Source organism: Triturus cristatus, chromosome 8 (genome assembly GCF_964204655.1).
Source record: "Triturus cristatus chromosome 8, aTriCri1.1, whole genome shotgun sequence".
In the NCBI taxonomy this organism is placed as follows: Eukaryota; Metazoa; Chordata; class Amphibia; order Caudata; family Salamandridae; genus Triturus; species Triturus cristatus.
Window position 1 is genome coordinate 138,856,588 of NC_140591.1, and position 24,779 is coordinate 138,881,366.

Consider the following 24,779-nt stretch of genomic DNA (forward strand, 5'->3'; position numbering starts at 1 on the left):
CAGCAGGAATATCCCAAAGGGATACAATCATTGACAATTTCTTCACATGAGCAATCTCAGCTCTGGTGCCCCTACCTCAGTGCACCACAAGTCATGGCCCCTTCTGATTGAATATTGGGTGACCTCTGCACTTGCTCCGGCTACCTCCATGATGCTTCGCAGTTGTCTGTGTTATGTTGGTGTTTTTGTTTCCGCTTTAACAGTGATCCCTGTTCAAGTTGTTGCCAGCACCAACCAGCCCCTGAGGGCTGGATCACACTCACCCCACACCCATCCAGCAAGGGGATCACTGGATATGTGATCCTGGTAATAAAAAGGGGCCGGGCACACGTGCCCGTAGCCAGTTCTACTACCTATCCAAGTGTGTCTGTGTGGTCTTATGTATGAATGATGGCCCCGGGCCCTACCACATTACATTGTGCTGTGGACAGCGGACGCAACCATGTCAACTCAGGCAGGTAAGAGCATGGACATGTAGCTAAGTATTCCCCCCCTGTAAGTGACAATGTTGCAATGTAGCATGCACCCGGAGGGCGGGCTCGCACGAACGGAGTAATGAAGGAGCGCAAGACCAATCGGGGTCCAGGATCATACATGCCAAGTGTGTGTACCTGTATTGCCGCAGCATGATCCAAATGCCTAGCCACGTTAGCAGTGCCAGTTCAGCCAGGCATGTGCCCTACATCTGTGCCTGCCCTATCCTTACCATAGGCCTGCACTCACGTGACCACCTTCAACAGCCAACATCACAGTGTCGGTGTCAGGCTTGTGGACATGAGCAGACAGGCATGACAATACTTTGCCGTAGGAGTGCAAGTGATGCAATCGCGCAGCGCACATAAGTAAATGGGTTAGGGGAGGGAGGAGCAGCTGTGGCAACTTAACACACAGTGATGCTGCTCATATGCCCCATGCAAGACGTCCAAAATGAATCCCAAAGTCGCACTCATCGCACCCCACCCCCAACAAGCCACTTCACATTTTATGAATGCAAGCATATTACAAACTTACACTAGGGATGAAAGCTCCTTTGTCTGAACTATCAGGCATCAGCACATCTGCACCTTCGACCTCGGAGTTGCATGTGCCCGGCAACCCCTGACAGATACTATAGCAGCTGCTTCATTTACTGGGGCCACTGCCATTGGCAGTGCTGCGGATCAGTTACCGGCTAATCTTCCGTCTTGCCAAGGTCACCTGCGTTCAGCCTGAGTTGCATTGTTGATTGTGCATATTCACGTGGTCCATGGATGTCTGCCTATCCAACAGGACGGGAGATAAACTGGATTTTGACATGTGTGTGCGCCCCTGTTGGCCCACAACAAGGAGTGTCACTGTGATACCCGTTTATGGGATGCCTTGATACTTGGCATACATGCTGGCAGCTGGACCGGGGAGATTGCACAAATCCTCGTGTGCAGTGACCACATTGAACCGCTCCCCTATTGGTCTGTAGAGCTAATTGGTGTGAGGGGGTGGATGCAGCACATCTGTCTGGACCTGCTAATGGATCGCCTCACCCTCCTGTTTGATGAAGTCGACAACGACCTCATGTTGAAAATGATAGCCTACGAAGCTGCAATCGCTTTCATGGATGAGAAACTACGTACCTGCAGCCACAACAGATTGGGACACATTGCTCATGTCCCGACACCTTGTTGCATCTTGGAGATCTGGTCACATATCCCACGACAACAGTGGACTTGGCTGCATTCGCTTGGACTCCGACTACATGAGCGGACAACAACGCGGCTTAACACACACCTGTGAAAGGGGAGGCACTCCCCCGAAATGGATAACAGCGCTTGGCAAAGTTCCTCATTCTGACATACTGCTGCATTGGTCTGCATGTTGTGGCACTTGCTGACACGCATATGCTAATAAAGTCTACGCACCTTCACTTGTATTCAACTGTGATGAGTGTTGATTTGAATGACAATGTGTGTCTCGATGCCTATCTGGGTCACGGCCATACATGCGCCTTGATAGCATTACCCAGGGAGTACCTTTTTGTGGAATCACTGTCCTTACATTCATCCATACATTCATTCTTGATTGATCATGGCCATGACACATCTGTGTGAATTGGAATGTTTTATTCGCTTTCTGTGGAGTGTTGAAGCTGGATCAGTACAGGGCCATGCAAACGCCACTTTACATTGTTGGCCCTTGAAGGGCCAGCCAGTGTCCTTTGGGGATTGACAAGTTCATAGGGAGTGGAAGACTACAGTCCTCAGTGTGACTGCTGTGTCATTGTTAACCAAACAAAATATGGCAGTCCATGTCGAGGTCCAGGGTGAGTGTTGCTCAGTGTATAGGGGGACAGTGAGAGGTGTTATTCCAGAGCATGACGCAGAGGGCAGAACCAAGTTGAAACCGGCCATATGGCGTAGATGAATGCTACCATTTCATTCTAGCCACAAAGCCAGATTCATCATCATCTTCGTCCTCTGATGTGTTAGGTGCCTCACATGCGGGTGGTGGTATTTCGTCTGCATCACTGTGTGGCAGTGACACATCAGGGGACGGAGGTGGAAAATCTGTCGCACTGTGTGGCACTGACACTTCAGGGGGAGGAGATGTGGATGTAGTAGTAGCACCAGCATCCATCTGCACCAGGCCTTGTGGTGGCAATGCCATGACGAGGATCTGCAGGGCATGGAAGATCACAGCTACATCTTGCTGGTGTGCAGCCATGGCAGCCATTTGTGAGGCTTGCATCCGCTCCATGTTCTCCATGATCATTCGCATGTGAGGCAACTCCTTGCTGACATCGCTGGGGCCACTCTGACTAGACAGTTGTTCTTGGCTCAGAGTCAGGACTCCAGCCATGTCAGCCTTGGCTTGTTGTAGAACAAGGAGCGGACAGTGGGTGTGCGTTAGGGACTGTGAGTGGTCCCTGATGGGACTTAGACACCCACGTATGGCATCTTGTTTGGCTGCCATGAGGTCGAACCCCACCCGCAGCTATTCAGACATCTCCTCCTGGCACCCTAACACACAGCGTTGGAAGGCCATGTGTTGGTCGTGGGGGTCCTGGGAGACAGCCGTGGTGGTGGGTAGCTGCTGCCGTGTGGTCTGTGCAGGGGGTGGGGTCTCATGGATGCAGCTGGGCTGCCCTGCTCCTGGAGGTTGGGTGCCGGAGCTGTCCCTGAGCTGTTGGAGTGCGTCGGTGTAGATGTTGGGGAGGTCTTCACCATCATCAGCGCTGAGTTGTTCGGTCTGCTCTGCAGGAGGTGTTGATTCTCCCTCTGCACTGTGAAGGGGAAATGCAGATTGACATTGTATTCACATGTATGGTCACGCATTGTACAAGTTTACTGTCAGACTGCATGGCAATGTACATTGCGACTGTTAATGAGGAGACGCCAATTTGAATCGGAACACTTGGCATTTCTAAACCATCAGGGATGTGAGTTTGTGCTTGTACATTGTCATCTCACAGTTTCCTGCTATGCCAAATGCGAATGGCCATTTTCTACACACAAGCGGAAGCAGTTGTGTCCTCTGTTCTGTTGTGAAAGTGTTGCAGTTTGTACCACATTGTTGTCAATGTTAGGGTGCTCTGCATCTTATGTGCGTGTGCTGCATTGCGGGTGAGTTGCCCCTTCGGCTCTGATTTGACTGGCCCTTATCCCTTTCAGGCGGGATGCCTTTCACTTCTGTGCTTATACAGTGCTGAGAAGTTGCAGACTTGCGTAAATTGGGCTCCTGCTCGGAGTTATGACTCTTGGGCATGGTTTGTCCGCAGATGGGCTATACTTACTTGTGCATGTGTGCCATTGTGCTCATCTCCCCCTGTCCCCCCAGTCCCTGGCCATTACTCACTCTGTTGCTGTTGGCCCAGGTCATTTGTGCAGTGTCCGGTCCCCCAACTCCTGACACCGTATCCCCAATGATGGTCCCAGGCTGGTCCTCTGTGGGGCTTGTGGAGTTCTGGTTGTCCTCTGTACTTGCTACGACTACCTCCATGGTGCTTTGAATTTGTTTGGGTCTTGTTTGTGTTTTTGGTTGCCGCTTTTATAGTGATTTTGGCTTCCTGACTTGTTTGACTTGCAGGCTGGCGCGGCTTCTCGCTGGATTTTTTATCGCAGTTATACCCATCGCAACTTTTTTCTCGTTTGGGTTTATCGGGGAACTATCGTATGTTACCGCTGTGTTGTGAATAGGACGTTAACACAGAGTTATTTTCCAATCTTCTATTTAACCTTGAGTCACTAAGTTATTAGTTGGTTTTTCATTCTGTTGGGTTTTATCTGGGTTGTTTGGGAATCATTGCACTCTCCTCTGCCTTTTATTTTATTGCTCCATATTTAGGGTTTTATTTCTGGCTATTCAGTAGTCTACCTTTTAGGACCATTTTGAACATGTACAGATGTCCCTCAAAACATATTAAGTAAGCAGACCAAAATACAGGCCTTTTTGTGCCTATCTATGCCATCAGGACCGACTTTAGGGCAGTGCAACCAGTGCGTGCGCACTGGGTGCTGACCCGGAGGGGGGCTGCTGACCTCAGGTGGGGAAGCTGTATTTAGCTATAACTTATGATTTAAAAGCAGCTGATGCAGAGTTCCTTTTGCGTCCAGATTTTAGGCAGCTTTAAAAATGCCAAGATAACTCTTATGAATAATGTTCTTGCTAGAGCAAGAGATTGGAGTTTTGTCTAGTGGCAGTTTTGACTCGCCATAAAGTAGCGCAGAGGGTTAACCCAAGGCGGACCCAAAGGACCTCAAGAACTTCCGGCCCATCTCCCTGCTCCTGTTCCCACCGAAAGTCATCGAGAAGATTGTCAACAGGCAACTGACCCGCTTCCTCGAGGAGAACAACACCCTGGACTCATCACAGTCCAGATTCCGCAGCAACCACAGCACCGAAACTGCTCTCATTGCCGCCACCGACGACATCAAGACCCTGCTGGACAACGGTGAAACCGCGGCCCTCATCCTCCTGGACCTCTCAGCCGCCTTCGACACCGTCTGCCACCACACCCTACGCACACACCTCCATGACACAGGGATCCGCTACAAAGCCCTGGACTGGATAACCTCCTTCCTCACCGGCAGAACCCAGATGGTCCCCCTCCCTCTATTCCGATCCGAAGCCACCAATATCACCTGCAGCGTACCCCAAAGATCATCCCTCAGCCCGACCCTTTTCAACGTCTACATGGCACCTCTCGCAAACATCGTCTGATTGCACAACCTCAACATCGTCTCATACGCCGACGACACCCAGCTGATCCTCTCCCTCACCAAGGACACTGCCACCACCAAAACCAACCTCCACGAAGGAATAAAGGCAGTCGCCGAATGGATGAAGAACAGTCACCAGAAATTGAACTCAGACAAGACGGAGGTCCTCATCCTCGGCTCCACCCCCTCCGCCTGGGACGACTCCTGGTGTCTGGCCACACTGGGAGCTGCACCGACACCCACCGACCACACACGCAACCTGGGGTTCATCCTGGACTCATTGCTATCAATGACCCAGCAAGTCAACGCCATCTCCTTCTCCTGCTTCAACACCCTCTGCATGTTTCGCAAGATCTACAGATGGATCTCCACTGGAACCAGAAGAACGGTCACCCAGGTCCTCGTCAGCAGCAGACTGGACTACGGCAATGCCCCCTACGCGGGAACCATGGCCAAACTCCAGAAAAGACTACAACGCATACTGAACGCCTCTGCACGCCTCATCCTTGACATCCCCCGCCACAGCCACATCACAGCCCACCTGAGAGACCTGCACTGACTCCCCATCAACAAGAGGATCGCCTTCAAGCTCCTCACCCACTCACACAAAGCACTCCACAACTCCGAACCAGTATACCTCAACAAACGACTCACCTTCTACACCCCGAACAGCCAACTTTGCTCTGCTGACCTCGCCCTCGCCACCGTTTCACGCATCCACAGAACGACCACCGGCGGCAGATCCTTCTCCCACCTCGCCTCCAAGACATGGAACACCCTCCCCACCCACCTGTGAAAGACCCAGGACCTACTGACCTTCAGGACTCTTCTCAAGACCTGGCTGTTCGAGCAGTAGCAGCATTCCCCCTCAGCCCCTTGAGATCCTCACGGGTGATTAGTGCACTCTACAAATGAATGAGTGATTGATTGAATATGCCTGCTGCAAAGAACAGATCTGTTAAAGTAGGTAGGTGAGTGAATTAGCACAGCCAGCATTTACCAGAGCTTTAAAAGAAATAAAACATATGCGAGAGAAGGGTTATGGAGAGATGAGGGGCCTGTCTGCCGGGTGGTAGTGAGGGAATCTGAGGAGGAGGTCATGGGGGGATGGGGGTGCCAAAAAAGATTGTAGCGCCGGGCGCCACCAATGCTAAAGCAGGCCCTATGCCCACCTGAAACCTTGCACCTTCTGCACCAGGTGAGCAATCCTGTATGACATACTCTTTCGAGCAACTTCGCTCATTGGCTAGTGCTGTATCTGCTTCATCTCTTCCACAGATTCCAATACTGCAGGGGTGTGAAGTAGTAAATCACGATTAATCCAGTAGACGTGGATCTAAATAAAACATACTTTTATTCCAGAGAAAAAACTCCAGCCACTTCGCAGGAAGCATCCAGTGTCATCTGCCGCTCCTTGGCTGGCCTTCAACTATATACATACTAAATGGAATGCTCTGCGACAGCAGAGTATAACCATGCATAAAGAGAAAGCACTATACATAACATGAAATACAAGGTCTGATAGAACATCAAAAATAAAGAAGAAATATAAAACACCACACGGGGGGAACATCTATTTTAGCCACCGTTCCCCTTCATTTGCTCAGCATCACACCGCTATGAACTCAAATACTAATAAGCTTATAACATTCCTTCCTAATATATACTTGTCTGTCAAACTCGCATTAGAGCTCTATGATTGCACCATGGGCGCAAGAGTTGACCTAGCAGTTGTAACCTGGCTTTCCCTAGAGTCGGTACTGGGCCGATCCCAGCCTGTTTGTGCAAATTATCAAATCTTCTGGACTGATAAAACAGGTCGTCCTGGGGAAGGGCTGAGATGCCTTATCTATTGTTCTGGCCTTCATGTCTACCCTTCACTCACCCCTATCAAGGGAAGGACTGTTCTCTACAATAAAAACATAGATCTGTGCAGGTAATTTGGATAAACCACAAGTCCAATTCATATTCTTCAAAATTCCACAACATAACTGACTTTTTTAGTAATCTAGTCATCCATCACAATCATATTATTGCCCTTGGTCGCCTTAATTTGTGGCTCGAAGATCCTTCGGCTCTGGTTAAATCTTCTGTTGCACTCGTCACGCAGCAAGCCTGAATCTCCATTCACAACATACCAAGCATCAAGGTGGTCATATTTGGATCCAATATTTAGCACATGGAATCCTGTGCGCAAGCCAAATGCTCTCCCAGTCATTTGGTCAGATCATGTTATTGTTACATTTCAAATGTTTATGCCGACTATCGCCAACAAGACTCCTGTCCCTGCCACAAATACACCAGGAACTGGGAAAATTAGATGCTCTTTTTTAAAACGTACCTGGCAGTATACAACTTCGAGTACACTGCGCCAGATACCTGACCTAGACATAGTTGTTAATATGCTTAGTGAAGACCTTATACCTTTTTCAATCCCTTTCTATAGGTCATGCAACCGCTAGTTTACATCTTTCTAGCTCTGAAAGTACAAACATGGGGGCATATCAGCAACAACCGGCGATAATTATCGCTAAGCGCACTTAGCGCTAGGATAATTATCGACGGCTAGCGTGGATTTTTATCGCTGAGATAGCGTGCTATTAGCAACGCTTATCTCAAAAGCGATAAAAATCCTCGCGCTAACTTCCTAACGTGAGATTATCGCTGGAAACCCAGCGATAATCTCACGCAATGTGGCGTTAGCTTGTTGATAGGGCCCCACAAACTTAGCCATGATATCCACCTTCCATAGGATATCATGGCTAAGTCAGTCCTGAAGCAGGCGTAAGGAAAGTAGCGATAACAGGGGTTATCGCTACTTTTCTTGCCGCTCTGCTTCATAGTGTAAGGCTTGATGATAGGAGAAATGTCGCTTAGCGACATTTCTCCTGTCATGTCAGGTCAGGAATGCCCACTTTGCATCTCATTAGAGATGCAAAGCTGGGCGTTAAGAATACTTGCGCTAATGCAAGGTTTCACGCGTTAGCGTGACCTTGCTAATTTGGCGATCAAATTATCGCTGCTTATCGGACGAAAACGGCCGCAAAAGCAGCGATAATTCTATCGCCTCGCCTTGCTGATATGCCCCATGGAGAGCTGGAAGATTATGGCTCAGAAACTACTGTGTAGTGCACCGTGACTTATATGAACTAAGTTTACTGAAATACACCATATTTAGAAAGGAGGAAAAAAGACCTTCTAAACTAGGCTTCACCACCCAGTAGTTCGCCAGCTACTGGTAGCGCTCCAGCTCTGCAGCTACCTATAAGTATCTCTTCTGTGCGCGGCCTAGCCTGTTAAATTAGAAGCTTTTGCTTGGTTGAATTAACATATATATCCCAAAATAGAAAATCATGCATTCAAGATGAAAATGTGCGTATTTGTAGAACTCAGAACTCATAAGCTGATGTTTGAAGGAAAATGGTTGGATTTCCAAAATATATTTGAAGGTGATGTTTTAGTGATAAATCATGAGGTGCTGGGGAAACTAATTACTAATATTATTACCTGCCTCCCACGGACATTACAGCTATGACTGTGATATATCAACTATGTAGAAGTGACATTCCAAATTGGTAAAGCCCACTTTACATCACTGCTGGCAACACTGCCTAATGCACTGAGGTGATCACTGCCATCAATTCTGCAAGGGGTGGCTACTAATGTGATTTTGTCTGATGTGATCACTGTTATAAAACTAATATATTAGTAGCTCAGTATGATTTTTCATTGAACAAAAGTAGCTCTTATTACAAAAAGGTTGGCTACCGCTGTTCCAAGCTCTTCTATTGCAGTATTTCATGTTACTTCTACCTCAACAATTCCTTCTGTCTGCACACACGTCTGAGCTCCTCGCATGAGCTCTGCGGTGTATTTTAATTTTCTTTTTGGGAGAACATCACTAAAACCGAAGCAGTGACTTGGATCCCTCTGTCTTCTTGGACACCTTAACATAAACTTTGAAATGTTTAGCTCCAGCCACAGTTCCTGATGTTTTTAATGTATTGGCTAGATCCAAATCATCTGGGTCTCCTTTATATCCCTGCACAGCCCGTGTGTTGCAAGCAGCCAAGTCCTCCCTGGTTCCTCAAATGTTTAATAATTCCCTTACTTCTGGGAAAGTACCAATGGAGTTTAAAATACCAGCCGTCACCCCCCTACTAAAATAGCCAGATTTGGGTCTCTCAGCATTCTCAAATTTTAGACCCATGTCTAGCCTTACTTTCTACGTAACTACTTAGAGACAAGTGTTGACTCCCAATTACAAACTTCATGGTAAACTTGAAGATTTGGAACCTGGTTCAGGTTGGTTTCCGTGTAAATTGTGATTCCACAAGTCTGGTCCTGCCTCAGAACATTGATGTTTTCAACTTCAAAGGATACTTTGTCTCAAAAGGACAATGTGTTGTCAACAGATGTTTTGACTTTTAACAGGAATGCTTCTTTAGTGTCATATCCTTTGACGTCAACCTTGTGACGAACATTGTTTTGGCACCATATACATTGAGCGTCATCCTACCGCCAATGGTGAACATGGAGCGGCTATCCTTGATGTTGAGCACGAACAATGTCTTTCCCTAGGTAGATGCCTACTCTCAGATCTCCCCATAGATATTGTTTGAAGGCAATAGAAGGAACATTGGTAGAAGGAGCCTATTCTCCATGTTCTTCAGATTTTTCAGTAGTAGATCCTAGGCTTCTCTTCTGCTGCTCCTAATGTTCTTCTTGCCCTTTAAGGGTCACCAGGACATCTTTTGGCAGTGCCAGCAGCCATTAGGATCATAATCCTCTCATAAACAGACAATGCAGAGGTCATCTTTTTCCCACAAGAAGACACTTCACACAAAAGATGCCATTTTGTAAAGTAAAACAGTAAAATTCCTATCAGGGATGTTTTCACAAGACCTCTAAATGGGCAAAGATGTTGAATGAAGTGCTATTTTTAAGATTTCCAAAGGGAAAAAAAACAAAAATATATATCAGTGCTCTAGAATCCTGTTTCCTTGGCCTGTAAAAATGAACTGATGTAAATTTCACCTGTGTGGCCCGATTGGTCACCAGAAGAGGGAGAATCCTTAAAGGCACAGTGTCAGTTTTCAGTCTATATCTGTGCCGTCTTCCTGATTGCCTTGCCATGCTTTTCCTTTCCCAAACGAAATGTTACCAGATTTTTACCTTTCTTTGCTGAACCTGTTTTGTTGGCTTTTAGGATTCTGCCCACTTTACTCCTGCTAATCAGCAGCAAAGTGATTCTGCTCTGATTCTAAACATTGTAGAATTGGTATATACCTAATTGGCACATTTAATTTAATTATAAGTACTAGTAAATGGTCCTACTTGTAACCGGGGTCTGTAAATTAACTGCTACAAGTGGGCTGCAGCACTGTGTGTCACCCACTAGAGTAGCACTATAAAACATGTCTCAGGCCTTCCACTGCAGCCTGTAGTGCTGTTTTAAACTGTCATTTTGACATTAAAAATTAAAACTTTTTCCAGGCCTAAACCATCCTTATTCATACTTATAAGAATCTCCTAAAGTAGGATCTAAAGTCTCATACGACAGGGTGCATGGTATTTAAAAAGTAGATTATGTGTGCTAAAGTTTTACATGTACTAGCATGTATTTTTCATTGTAGCAAGCCTATCTCTCCTATTGAGTAAGACTGGGTTACCTAATTACACTTAATAAGTTATAACTTCAGTTTGGGAGCAGATATAGGAATGTGTCTTCCACTCATTTGAATTGTAATTTAAAATCTTCTTAATGGTAAAGCTTGATTTTAAATTACTATTCTGAGAATTACATTTTTAGAAAATTGGCACATTTCTGCCTAAAGCAAATGGGCATTTCTACTAGTGTCCAGTGTCACGTTAATGTTAATCGCTCTCCTGTGTTGTGATGTGTATTCCTTCCAGAAAAGGGGCAAAAGAGCTTTGGGTGTGAGGTAGGGTATTCCTCTCCTGAGCAGGATGGCATGAGGGTTGCAGTCAGTCCTTTCTGAGCTTCTACAGGTAGCCTGAGGATTGTACTCCCACCCATTATTGACTTCTAAAAATGCCTGCCCTGTTTCTGGCAAATTCAGCCCACACCTGGGACTGCCTGTCATTTTTTTCCATAGATCGAGTGGAGCCAAACCTAGGGGAAGGGGAAACACTGACCAGGACCAGTTTTGGGTTTGACATAGGGGGTGACTCTCACAGGCAGACAGGCATTGGGTATAAAAGTGCCACCTTCTGAACCTCTCATCAAAGCACTCCTAGACCTCTTACGACTCAGACCAAGGACTGCAGTCTGAAGCCTTAGGGAAGATTGGACCTACTTGCCTTGAACCCAGGACCCTAGGAGTGACTCCAAGGGTCAGATGGCTGACATCTTTTTTGAGGTACATGAACACAGCAAGCTTTCCTGCAGCTGACCAGCCCCAACTGGACCTGCCAGGCCTCTGCCGCTGATCTTTTTTGAAGTGACCCCTAACCCCCAAGAGGTCCCCCTCCAAGTCCTAAATCTTTAGCTTTACTCCTCCAATGCCATTAACTGGAAACCAGGGTTTTGTGGCTCTAGGATTAGAAAAGTACCAGCCTTGGTCTCCTCACAACCATAAGCGGACATCACTGAGGCCAACGTGTGACTTGCATCCAACTGTTGATGCAACCTTCCCTGACAACGAACCTGGAATTCACCACATGGTACTTTTCACGTCAACAACAGCCACGCCTCATTTTCCCCCCTTCGTTTCCCGCCTATGTGAAGTTCCAACTGTCAACCAGCTATTCACGCCGACAACAACCATACTGCCAGTGCGAAGTTCCGACTGAGGCTTGAAACTCCAGCAACTCACCTTCCTCAAGCACCTCTCTGTATCCAGCCTGCAGACAGACCCCCGTCAACCAGTGCTTCTCTTGTTAAAACTGGACAAATTTAGTAGGTAGATTTTCAACATGATTCCTGTATCCGATGTACACTTCATCCCGTTCAGCTTGAACTTTTGACTTTGGCACAGTCCAACACGACCATATAACCGCTATTGGCGCTTTGTACTTCTTGGTGCTATTTTTACTGAAAACGTATAAAATTCATAACTCCGGGTCTACTTATTGGAATTTTGTTGTGTTGGTGTTGTTTTCTTTAATTACATCTTCTCTTGTCGTAAATACTTTACACATTGCCTCTAAGTTAAGGCTGACTGTGTTTGTGAAAAGCTACCATTGGGTTAAGCACAGGTTGATTTAGTGACTTTTGTGGGTCACCCTGACAACAATTGTGTTTTTTATTTAACTGGTGCTAGAACCCTCATTCTTCAACTAATAATCCTATTTGTTACAGGCAATAAATGCCCCTTTGTGCTTGTTGTGTCATAGTACAGAAATTAGCATCAGCATTGTAGGAATCTGCCTGTTTGTGTTTTCTCTGTGTGATTCTTTTTCATGTATTGCTGGAATATTTGTACCTCTGGGCAGTGGGACACTGCTACGCACCACTCAGGTCTACCTATAAACATATCAAGAAAATTGCAAACCCCTCCACCCCAAATGGCATATTTGAGTTTTAGATAGGGCCATAGTGGAAATGCTCAAGGATTGCACATTTAGCATAAACTGCAAATTTCCCCTCAAGACAACACTGTGGCCTTACACCAGTCACATGGGGAAGATTTTGAAAACACAACAGTAGAGCCGCTCAGCAACTCCATTTCATGGTATACCAAGGTGCAGTAGAGTACAACAGTTTTTATGTGTTTAAATGTAACTCAATGTGAATAAGTAGGTAAAGTGTCCCTTGAATGACACAGATCCCAGTTGCATAACGTTTAGTAGTGAGAGATGGAAAATTTGCGACCTTCAATGCATTGCAGTGGAAAACATAGACTAGGTTAGCTTTTCTATTGACAACGTAATTTCTTATGTTTAAAAACATAACTTTGTTACTTGGTGTAGGAAGAGCAAGAAATTCTTTTTTCGCAGAATTATATTCATAAAAGAATATCAAAAGTTGATTTTTTTCTACCTTGGCCCTGGTAGCCCTTACACCAGCCCTGACAGTTATTGACCACGTGCAGCAACTGCTAATAGATTTCCTCTAGCCGGAGCTCTGTCCAGAACACTGTGAGGCGCAGTTAGTAGTGCTGTGCCTGGAGCACATTAGCTCCTCTAGTGTTGGAGCCCTGCTAGGAGCTCTCCTATAGCAGGACAGAGGAAATATAATTGCATTCCTAGGAAGCATCACTTTGTAAAACTGTACCTATCAGGCAGATGTGAGGTCACAAAGGTAATTGTCCAGCTAGAAACAGCCATGTTGAATTTTTATCTGCGTGTCAATTACAGGGCATAGTATGTCTTAGATGCACTGGCTTTCCAGGGAGTACAATAGGCATATTTGTTGGTAGGTGATCCAATAATAGTGGGAGAAACCTTATTTTAATGTAAATGTAAATGTGCAGGAATTTATATAGCGCAAATCACCAAGCGGTCTCTAAGCGCTTGCTTAGGGAACCCGTCCTGGTATTCCCCTGTGAGATAACCCGGCAGGGCATCCGCAAGGTGAAAGCCAGGCATCCCGCCACGAGGGGCCCATGTGGAGATTAAGCAAGCTATTGCCCAGAGTCGCAGAGTGTGAACCCATGAATCAAGTATGCACTGGAGCGAGAATTATCGAGTCCATGGACATTTATGGACTCAAGACCCAGCCGAGCCAGGAATTGAACCCTGGTCCCGGGATGACCTCTGCTTCCAGGTCTGCCTCCTCTAACCAGTGAGCCACACTTCTCCACTATATAATAGACACACATATGGGCTAGCTTGGAGAGCTCAGAGAACTGAGTTGATCTTCAGTCACCATCAAAAACATTAAGGGCTGTGCGTTCTAGTATAACCATATGTCAGAAGAAGTGCTGAAAGGTGAGAGAGAGGGCAGTGTTGGAACTTTACAAGGATAAGTTCAGGATTTCCACCAACCACAACACAGCTATTGGAATTAAAAAACTGCTGAAATTTGAAGAGACATGAAGAAGACTGCTAACAGGGTAGTCCTCTCTGCTTGCGGAAGGACTGAAGAAATGTGCCCTGCTTTCTCTTGAAGCCAAACCTCCAATCGTGATTTTACAACAAAATTCAGTGTTTTATTGGAAGCCCAAATTCAACATTTCTGGCCTCATGAGGTTGATCTTGGCCACAGGATTGTGCCTCCTCCTGCTGGAAGATTTAAGACTAGGGGGATCATTTAGACACGGGCATGCATCCTGCTAGTCTGCTGCTTGGTGCCTCCATTCACCATTCACCTCTAAACCCCAGCCAAACATTGCCCACCATAATGTGAGATTCCTTCCTGTTCTGCATTCATTTTATAATTTCACAAGCAAACACTCAAAGCAGAACTTTGTTTGAGGAAAACACAAAGCAACAGAGTGCAGGAGAGTACTCATTGCATTTGCCGGCCATTGTTTGTTTTCCCCATCAAGGTCTGTCATGCTTCACATTGTTGATTCTGGGCAGGCACAATATATGGAGGTTGTCTACCCTGAATAGAGCAAGGCTACCAATACAGTGACCTGGCTGTCTTGTGACAGATGTGCCACTAGGTTTTGGGTTTCCCACCATAGAGCAAGCTGAGGCTCCACCTAATTGGAAGCACATTTTGGGGACAAGGTCAACGTGGTGTTGGAGAGACACAAATTTTTCAGCAGGGTTCAAGGGAAATGTGAATCTATCTCTAATTACATTGCAGCGTTAAGGGGGTTAACGCAGTTGTGTGAGTTTGGGGAACTTAATGACTCACTCATACGTGACCAATTGGTCAGGTGCACGAATAGTAGTAGGATACAAGAAAAATTATTGGCGAAGAATCCCACCTTGAAAGATGCTGTGGCCATTGCTCAGTCTGTGGAGCATACAGCCAAGTGTGTAAAAGAAATGAAGGGTAGAGAGGATGTAGTAGCGTCGGTACAGGCGGAAGAGCAGAGTAAAGAAGTGTTAAAAGTGTCAGATAAATGGAGTATGAAGGAGGCTCAAACCCATAAAGTTAATAATTTAAAATGCTATAGGTGTGGCAGCAGTAACCATCTAGCCAATAATCCAGTGTGTACAGCCAGGAGTGTCATGTGCAAAAAATGCAATAGGAGGGGTCATCTGGCAAGGATGTGCAGAGAGGGGACAAGTAATACAGTGAGTGTGGTGAATAATGGGGAGGAACCCCATGCCAAGTACATTTTCCAAGTGAGAAGCAGGGCCGTAGGGACTAATCAGAATTACCCCAGATGTACGGTACTGTTCAATAACAAACCTCTGGAAGTGTTTGCTGATTCTTGTTCCCCGTTCACGTTGATAAATGTAAAAGATTATGTGGAATCACTGGGTGGTTTGAGAGAAGCGTTAGTAACTCCTGACATCACACCTGAAGGGTACACAAGAGATCCCATTCCTCTAGTAGGCATGTTGAACAGCCACATAGGTTTTAATGGGAGGACAACTAAGGGTAATGTGTACATTGTAGAGCGTGGAGCCAATCTCCTGGGGTGGCAACACCAAAGGGAATTAGGCATCATACTAGATCCCAGTAAAGAAAATCAGGTGATCATGATTGACAGAGCTAGCAAGGAGGAGAATTTACAGATGATGTTCCCCAAGCTTTTCAAGCGGGAGTTGGGTAAACTACGGGATTTCCAGCACAAAATTAAAATTAGAGCTGGAGCCAAACCTGTTGTTCACAAAGCACGACCAGTACCGTTTCACCTGAGGGAGATGCTCAAAGAAGAACTTGATAAATTGTGTGAAATAGGGGTCATTCAACCTATTGAGGCCACAGAGTGGCTTGCGCCTTTGGTTTTGGCGTCCAAGGGTAATGGGAAGGGCATTCGTTTGTGTGTAGACCTTCGCTCTTTAAATGAGAATATTTGGGTAGAGAGGTTTCCCCTACCCAACATCAATGAGATGATAAGCACCATGGGTAAGGCATGTTATTTTTCTGTAATTGATCTGTCCAGAGCGTACCACCAAGTGGAACTGCATCCCGAGTCGAGACCACTGACAGCGTTCACCTCGCCTTTTGGGGCATTTATGTTTGTAAGAATGCCTTTTGGTCTCGCCTCAGCTGCCTCAGTATTTCAGAAAGTAATGCAGCAAGTGTTAAAGGGAGTCAGGAACACACTCTGCTTCCAAGATGACATTTTGATGTATGGGGAAACGGAGGAAGCACACGAGGCCACCCTTCATACTGTGTGTCGCAGACTATCAGATGCAGGTTTGACGGTTCAGATGGACAAGTGTAGAATAAAGGTGACATCAGTAGACTATTTAGGGCATACCATCTCGGAAGAGGGGTTCAGACCCAAGTTCAGCTTAGTCCAGGCCGTAAGGGATGCCCCACACCCAACGAGTAAGGAGGAACTTAAGTCATTTTTGGGCTTAGTGGAATATATGTCAAAGTTTGTCAGGAATTTTGCGGATTTGTGTGTGGATTTGCGTGAACTCCTAAAGAAAAATGTTGCTTTTGTGTGGGAGGAAGGACACAGTGACATGGTAGAAACCATAAAGAAGCGCATACTGGAGTCACCAGCACTTGGTTCTTTCGACCCCAAAAAGAGAACCATTTTAACCACAGATGCCTCAAGTAAGGGATTGGGAGCTATGTTGTCCCAAAAAGGCGAAGGCGAGGAGAGAGTAATAGCGTTTGCCTCTCGCACCTCGATCGAGGCAGAACGAAATTACTCTGTCATCGAGAGGGAGGCATTGGCGTGTTTTTGGGCGGTACACCATTTCAAGTTTTTTTTGCGGGGAACCAAGTTTACCATACACACGGACCACAAGCCTCTTACCTTCATGTTTTCGCAGAAGCAAGTGCAGAATATGTCTCCAAGAATTAGTAAGTGGGTGCTGGGTTTGGAGAATTATTGTTTCAAAGTTGAGTACCTTCCAGGACCGGAAAATGTAATTGCAGACTACTTGTCGAGGTCACCGATCAAGGGAAAAGTGAGTGAGGAGGTACTCGATGTGCCCATTTGTGCAGTACATTTACCTGCGCTGACAGATGTAGAGTGGGAAAAAAGCATGTTGGAAGATAAAACAATGGACAGGTTGAAAGAGCTCATTGTCAAGGGGTGGCCGGAGAAGATTTCTGAGGTTCCTGACAAGGTCAAGGAGTACTGGGAAGTCAGATTTGAACTCTCAATTATAGCGGGTCGCTTACACAGGGGTGAGAGAATTGTTCCACCTGAAGGGCTGTGGGAAAAGATCATAGATTTGGCCCATGAAGGGCATTTGGGCAGGAGTTTAACAAAAAACAAAGTGAGAAGCTGTTTTTGGTTTCCCAGAATGGATTCGATGGTGGAACACGCAGTAAAGGAATGTGTCAGCTGTGCAAGAAGCGACAAGAGCAAAATCATTCACAAGACCCCTTTGGCCCCAGTTATTGTGCCGATGATTCCTTGGACCAAGTTGGCCATGGACATAGTGGGTCCCATAGACATTCTAGGACCACAGAAGAGATTTTTGTTTGTGTTGATAGATTACACCTCCCACTGGGTGAACTTTAAATTTACAGCGTCTACCACGACCAGCAATCTTATTGCTTTTCTAAAAAACATTTTTGTGTATGAAGGGATACCGGCCACGTTGGTAACGGACAATGGAGTGCAGTTCGTCTCTGAGACCATGAGGCAGTTTTTAGAGGAACTTAATATAACACATGAACGGACTGCTCTTTATTGCCCAAAAGCAAACGGGTTGGTGGAAAGGGCTAATCGCATGATCAAGGAACACATACAACTAGCCTTAGCAAATGGGTTGAATGTGGAGGAAGCATTGAGAGAATCCATATGGGCATATCACACCACGCCCAATGGGGTAACAGGGATATCTCCGTTTGTGTTCCTTAGAGGGAGGGAGCCCAGCACAAAAATGAACCCTAGGTGGTTGAGTGGTGGGAGGAGTGTTGATCCTGATTTAAACCGTGCCGAGGAACGCGTAGTTTCTCATCAACAGAAGTACAAGTCATGGTATGATGCAAAACATGGAGCGAGGGAAGTGGAAGTGAATCCTCACACTAAAGTGTGCGTAAAGAAACCTGGCAGGGTGCAACCTGGGACGAGCAAATTTGGAGCTCCAAGTTGGGTGGAAAGATCTAGTAAAAGTGTAGTTCGTTTGGAGAATGGACAAACTTGGAGCAAAGACAGAGTTGTAAACACTGTGTGAAATAATGTTCTGTTTCCTGTCAAAGGGAGATGTGTTATAATCTGGTAATACTTATAGTTAGTTGGTATGATCCATCCACCCCCACCCCTTCCAGTAGTTGGTATCACCCTAAGGAGCTTACCTTAGAATGTTCAGGTAAAGTCTCTCACTGCTGTGAGAGCGGATGGTCAATGAATAAAGGCTGCATCATTTTACCTGCGGTGTGGCGTATTCTTCATTATAACACTAGCGCTTCCCCACATCTAAATGAAGCAGAGGAAACTACTGGTTTTGCCAAGGGCAAAGCATTGCCAGTCTGTAGGGAAGCTCTGGCCCAGTTAAACTCTAATGAGCTAAAACTGTTGACCGTCGCTCCATCCCAGTTTGCCGGAAAAAGTGCCATGGACCTAGTCACTCATGCCACATAGACTGCCGTAGACATTTCAATTTCCCATTGTTTTTTAAAGACACTCTTTACTTTTTCTTTACCAGCACATAACTCCTATTGGAAATGGCCCTTTTAACAGGGTTATCCCCAAACATTTTTCTTCTTCTTCCTATTGTCAGCTTTAGGACTCAGGGCACCTTACCACTGCTAATCAGTGCTAAAGTGCACATGCTCTCTGTGTAAATTATTATTGTGATTGGTTATTCATGATTGGCATATTTGATTTACCAGCAGGTCCCTAGTAAAGTTCACTGAGTGTGCCAGGGCTGGTAAATCAAATGCTACTAGTGGGCCTGCAGCACTGATTATACCATGAGCAGCCCTGAAAATTTGTCTCGGACCTGCCACTGCGGTGCCTGTGCACAGTTTGTGAACTGCCATGTCGACTTGGCAAGTGCACCCACTTGCCCGGCCCTAACCTTCCCTTTTCTTACATATAGGGCACCCCCATGGTAGGCCCAAGGTAACCCTATGGGCAGGGTGCAGTGTGTGTGATAGGTAGGACATGTACTGGAGTGTGTAACATGTCCTGATAGTAAAATACTGCCAATTTCGTTTTCCACTATTGAAAGGCTATCTTGCCCCCTAGGCCAGAATGGGGAATCCTTTGTAGCATTTTACAAGCATATCTTCCCATAGGGATAGGATGTAAAAATTGAGTTTGGTATCCCTGAACTAAGGATGTAATAACACATATTTTAATAAAGGTGATTTTTTAATTGTGTATCTGAAAATACCACTTTTATAAAGTGGCTATTTTCTTCTTCAACCATCCTGTGTGCCTCTGCCTGTTTGTGTATTGACTGTCTGGCTTTGGAGTGACAGGGAGGTGCAGTGGCTCCAGGAGTCTGGATGAGTCAGCACTAGGCTGAATAGGCCTGATCTGCATTTGGAGTGGTGGGAGGAGTAGCACCTGTACCTGAATAGGGCTGTGCCTGCCTTCCAAAATGCTGGCTCCGCCCCCCTTGGTGTGCCTGGAGCCAAGGCTCACACTGACAATGGATGTTGCTGTGCACTTGCAGAGTGCCCCTCGAACTGGTTTGAACTGGGCTCAGAGCCCCTTGCACAAAGAGAACAAAGACATTTTGAGGTATAAGTATCAGACCCAAAACCCCAGACTTTAGGTCATTCCTGAAATAAAAGAGGAACCTTTGCCAAGGAGAAGAGCTGGAGAGACTGAGAAGAACTACTGCCCTTGCTGTGTGTCTGGGCTTGGTCTGCAGTTGCTGTTTCTGCCAAGGAAAGGAGAAGGACTTTGCTGTGTGCTGTGTTCCCTGCTTTAAGGAGATCCCCAAGGGCCTGCAGTGAGCTGGGCTCCTGTTCAGAAGTCTCAGGGACACAAAGACTTCACCCCAGCTCCCCTGAACTCTGCTGCTGTGAGTTTAAGCCTGCATAGAGGTGCCTGTGTCAGATTTGGGGCATCTGGAGGTTGCTGTTGCTGTTTTGAAGCTGGAAACAAGAAGAAACTCAAAGAACTACAGAAATCGACCATCGAGGGATCGCTGCTGAAGAGGACCGACGCGGCTGCATCGATCGCGATGCATCCCGGATTTCCACGCATTATACCTGTGTGGCAAGTTCTTCTGACGCATCACCCACAGACCGGAACCGTCACGATGAATCGATGCATCACTCCCCATACAGACCGGATTCGACACAACCCTTCCTCTGTGTGCAGCAGGACTGTCGCATCTCTTTGTTTTCCGACGCTGCGGGTGTTTGACATGGTGAAACTTTGACGCAACTACAGGTACTTAGGAAAAGTCATGCATTCATAGTTTTCTATAGTACAAGTTCTTGAAATCTTTTGAAAGTCATATTTTTACCTGTGTATGTAGGATTTTTGTTGTTTTGGTCTTGTTTAGTTTAGATAATTATTTTTCTAAACTGGTGTGGTGTCCATTTGTGGTGTTTTCACTGTGTTACTGTGAGTGTTGGTACAAATACTTTACACATTGCCTTTGGGATCAGCCTGTCTGCTCGTGCCAAGCTACCAAGGGGGTGAGTAGGGGTTATCTAAAGTGTGTATCCCCCTTACCCTGATTAGAAGCTAGGGTCCCTATTTGGACAAAGGTACATACCTCTGCCAACCAGAGACCCTCATTTCTAACAACGCCTGATTCCCTTACTTCATAGTACTGCTGTTTTAAGCATTATATTTTTCTTCTTTAAGTGAATTGGCCTGGGGAGTTTATATGTTGTACAGCACAATGGTATTTTGATGCTACTAAACTACATGACACCATCTTGTCTGAAACAAGCCTGTCACTTTAAGGCACAGATTCTAGGGGTACGCGCAGGGTTCGTGATTGTAATTTGCATGCTTTGTAGGCCAAATATTACTTACCTCTGTGAGAGCTAATCAACTGCTCTCTCCCTTTCTTAGCAATCATGAACAGGGGCCAGGTAGATCTGAGTTACTGCACAATCAATGTGATTTGTGTGAACCAGAGGTGCTGTATTGGAGCACTACTGCTATTGATACTCAAGCATCCCTTGCTTCAGTTTCACTAGCACTCACTGGCACTTTTAGATTGTGACTCTAATGTAGTTAGGAAAAAGTTACAAAAAATATTCATCTTTTGGACTAGCAATATAAAATGACTCTAATTGATCTCATTTTATATTTATGTAATATATCAGCGGTCTCCGACATCTTCAGTACTAAGAGCTACTTATGTTTAATGAAAATCACCTGAGCTACTCATATTAGTTATGTAGTAGGGACCACCATCCAAGATTGTCAGCAGTGATCACAACAGTGCATCAGGAAGGTTGGCAGAAGTAAAATAAAAATCCAGAACACCAATGGGGGGGAGGGAAAAGAAGCAGTGGTCTATTCAGCTTCCAATGGTTAGTACAAAAATCAACAATGAGGGGGGAATAGACCACTTGTCCTGTGTACCAGGGTCTCATTTAACGTGGATGGTTGTCGTTAAAAAACCCTCATATACGTACACAAGTCTCGGGCGGTATATGTTGGTTCTCCGCCTTCGTGTGTCGTAATAGCATTATCATTGGGCTTTTTTTTGTCCAAATGCTTGCCTCCCCATGGAGGAAGACCAACTGGTTCTACAGTAGTGGTCAGAGAGATAAAAAGAGGGTGTGCTCGTGCTCAGTGAAAAAGTGATTCTGGAGATAAAAAACCCGGTTGTCAAAACTCTTTTCCTTTATTCTTGAAATATTTGACTTGGGAAATTAAAATCGTGAACGTGCATGTGGAGACCTAGTTATTGGTCTAATGCACTGGTTATAGTCTTTAAGAGGTCTGGTCTACATGTTTCAGCCTCGTGCAGAGTCTAGAGGCTTTCGTCAGGACCAAGGTAGATTAAGGGGAGCTATGCTGGGCTCACCTTGTGAATTCTGGGGGCGGTTATAGTGTACTCACCACCCTTGATGTAAGGAGTCAGATCTCTTAGTACCTGTTCTATGGGGCCTATCGCGATTCGATGAATAGCGAGATAATGTAACAGCTTTCCGACTGTTCCAACATCAGAAAGCGTACAATACGCACGCTTTCTGGCGATGTTGGAACACTGAGAACGCCAAACCCTCACCGTCGTGTAGCCTCCTTTGGATCAGTTGCGTTACATGTACCTCGATTTCATTGGATTTGACAACATTAAGCCCCAGTCGGAAAGCTGTTACATTATCTCGCTATTCATCGAATCGCGATAGGCCCCATAGAACAGGTACTAAGAGATCTGACTCCTTACATCAAGGGTGGTGAGTACACTATAACCGCCCCCAGAATTCACAAGGTGAGCCCAGCATAGCTCCCCTTAATCTACCTTGGTCCTGACGAAAGCCTCTAGACTCTGCACGAGGCTGAAACATGTAGACCAGACCTCTTAAAGACTATAACCAGTGCATTAGACCAATAACTAGGTCTCCACATGCACGTTCACGATTTTAATTTCCCAAGTCAAATATCTCAAGAATAAAGGAAAAGAGTTTTGACAACCGGGTTTTTTATCTCCAGAATCACTTTTTCACTGAGCACGAGCACACCCTCTTTTTATCTCTCTGACCACTACTGTAGAACCAGTTGGTCTTCCTCCATGGGGAGGCAAGCATTTGGACAAAAAAAAGCCCAATGATAATGCTATTACGACACACGAAGGCGGAGAACCAACATATACCGCCCGAGACTTGTGTACGTATATGAGGGTTTTTTAACAACAACCATCCACGTTAAATGAGACCCTGGTACACAGGACAAGTGGTCTATTCCCCCCTCATTGTTGATTTTTGTAAAATAAAAATCGTCATCAGTGTAGAATGCCCCTGTATGGGTAACACATAACAGCGGTATGTGCAGTGCTCCTGGCACCAAAGTAATAACATGAGCAATACTTATTTCTAGGGCTACACTGAAATAATAACTTTAAATACATTTTGGAAATTCAGCCATTTTTCTTCAAACATCAGCTTATATGTTCTCTAAATATACCCATTTTCATATTGTATACACATTTGAAAATTTTTGGTATACATATGTTAATTAAACCAAGCGAAAGATTCTATATTAGTAGCCTGGGCTGCACACAGGAGAGTTAATTACAAGCAACTGGAGAGATACCAGTAGCTCACGAGTTACTCGTTGGAGACGACTGCCTTATATGTATGCATCTTTGTTTAATACTAATTATACAGAACTCTGATCCCCTCCAACTTCCCATTGACAATTATGTCTAAATGTGACAATGTATGCCTTTATATGAACTGATATCTATGTATGCTGTTTAGTGCTCCATTCGGAAGCCTTGGTGGTTTTCATTACTTTTGTTAACTCAGATGAAAACATTGTATCCATAATACAGTGCCACCCTCATTCTGTATTTCTTATTGTACAGCGCTCTGGAACCTCTTTGGGTGGAGTGTAAACTGCATAAGACAATAAATAAAAAAATTAAAAAATGGCTAACCTGTGAATTCAAAAAGAGGACAGGTCTGTGCTAATCTATTGGTGTGCCTTCACATGTATTTTAGTTCCCTATGACACAATTTTACCCTGTGTTTTTCACCTCAGTGTGTAGCAGCCTTTGTGCAGTGCATAGGTATGCTTCAGAGAGATCCTGCAGTAAGGACCATACTAAGAATATCTAGGTATATTCCCTACGGATGGGACGCTGACCACCGGCCTCTTGCATACCTCCTCCAGAGGAAGCGATGGCTTGGAGGAATTGCTCACTGAAGGTCTTCTATATCAATGGCTGTGCAGCTGGCACTGGACCTGCTAGTTAGATCCAATACATATGATGGTTTCTCGTTATGGCAAGGGTGAGAGAGGGGATCTGAGAGACCCTAGCATCTAAATATATCCCATAAGACACTGGTGACTTCTGAAAAGTAATTATTTGCATCAGTGTATTACAGTCATGGAAAACTTCATGACATTCAATTGTTTTTGGCACTTAAGCATATTAAATATTAATTTGCTAATTTTCTCAAACAGCTTATTTGAGGTTTTATTCTTTTTCCAGTCTGTTGGCCAATGTTTTCACCACAATTCATAATAAAGAATTTCCAGCTCCATAAATTCCTCTGTCTTTATGTGAGATCAAACCTCTCTATTTCTGGGAAAGGAGAGAACGCAGAGTGAAAGAAACGCCATATATAAATGTCCTATCCTATGTGATAAATAGCAGGCTCCGGATGCATCCAGCTGTGTATAACGAGAAAGGTAGTGAAAGGGGACGTTTTTTGCTCAGAAATGTTTGGCCTTGTGCTCCTTTGTACTGTTCCTGGACCTGCACATTAGCGAGGTCTGTGAGAAAGGTACTCATTGTTTCTCAGAATGGAAGATTATGAGCGATTATTTATGTCACTGCTATTCTTTTCCAGTCAGGAGGGGCCACAAATAGACCAGGTTTTCTGGCTCACTCCGCCGGTCCTGTTTTTGTTTTTTAAGAAAGTGACTTTTCTAGACTAATATTGCCTCACAGCTCTCTCTTTGTGTGTGTCTTATCGATATT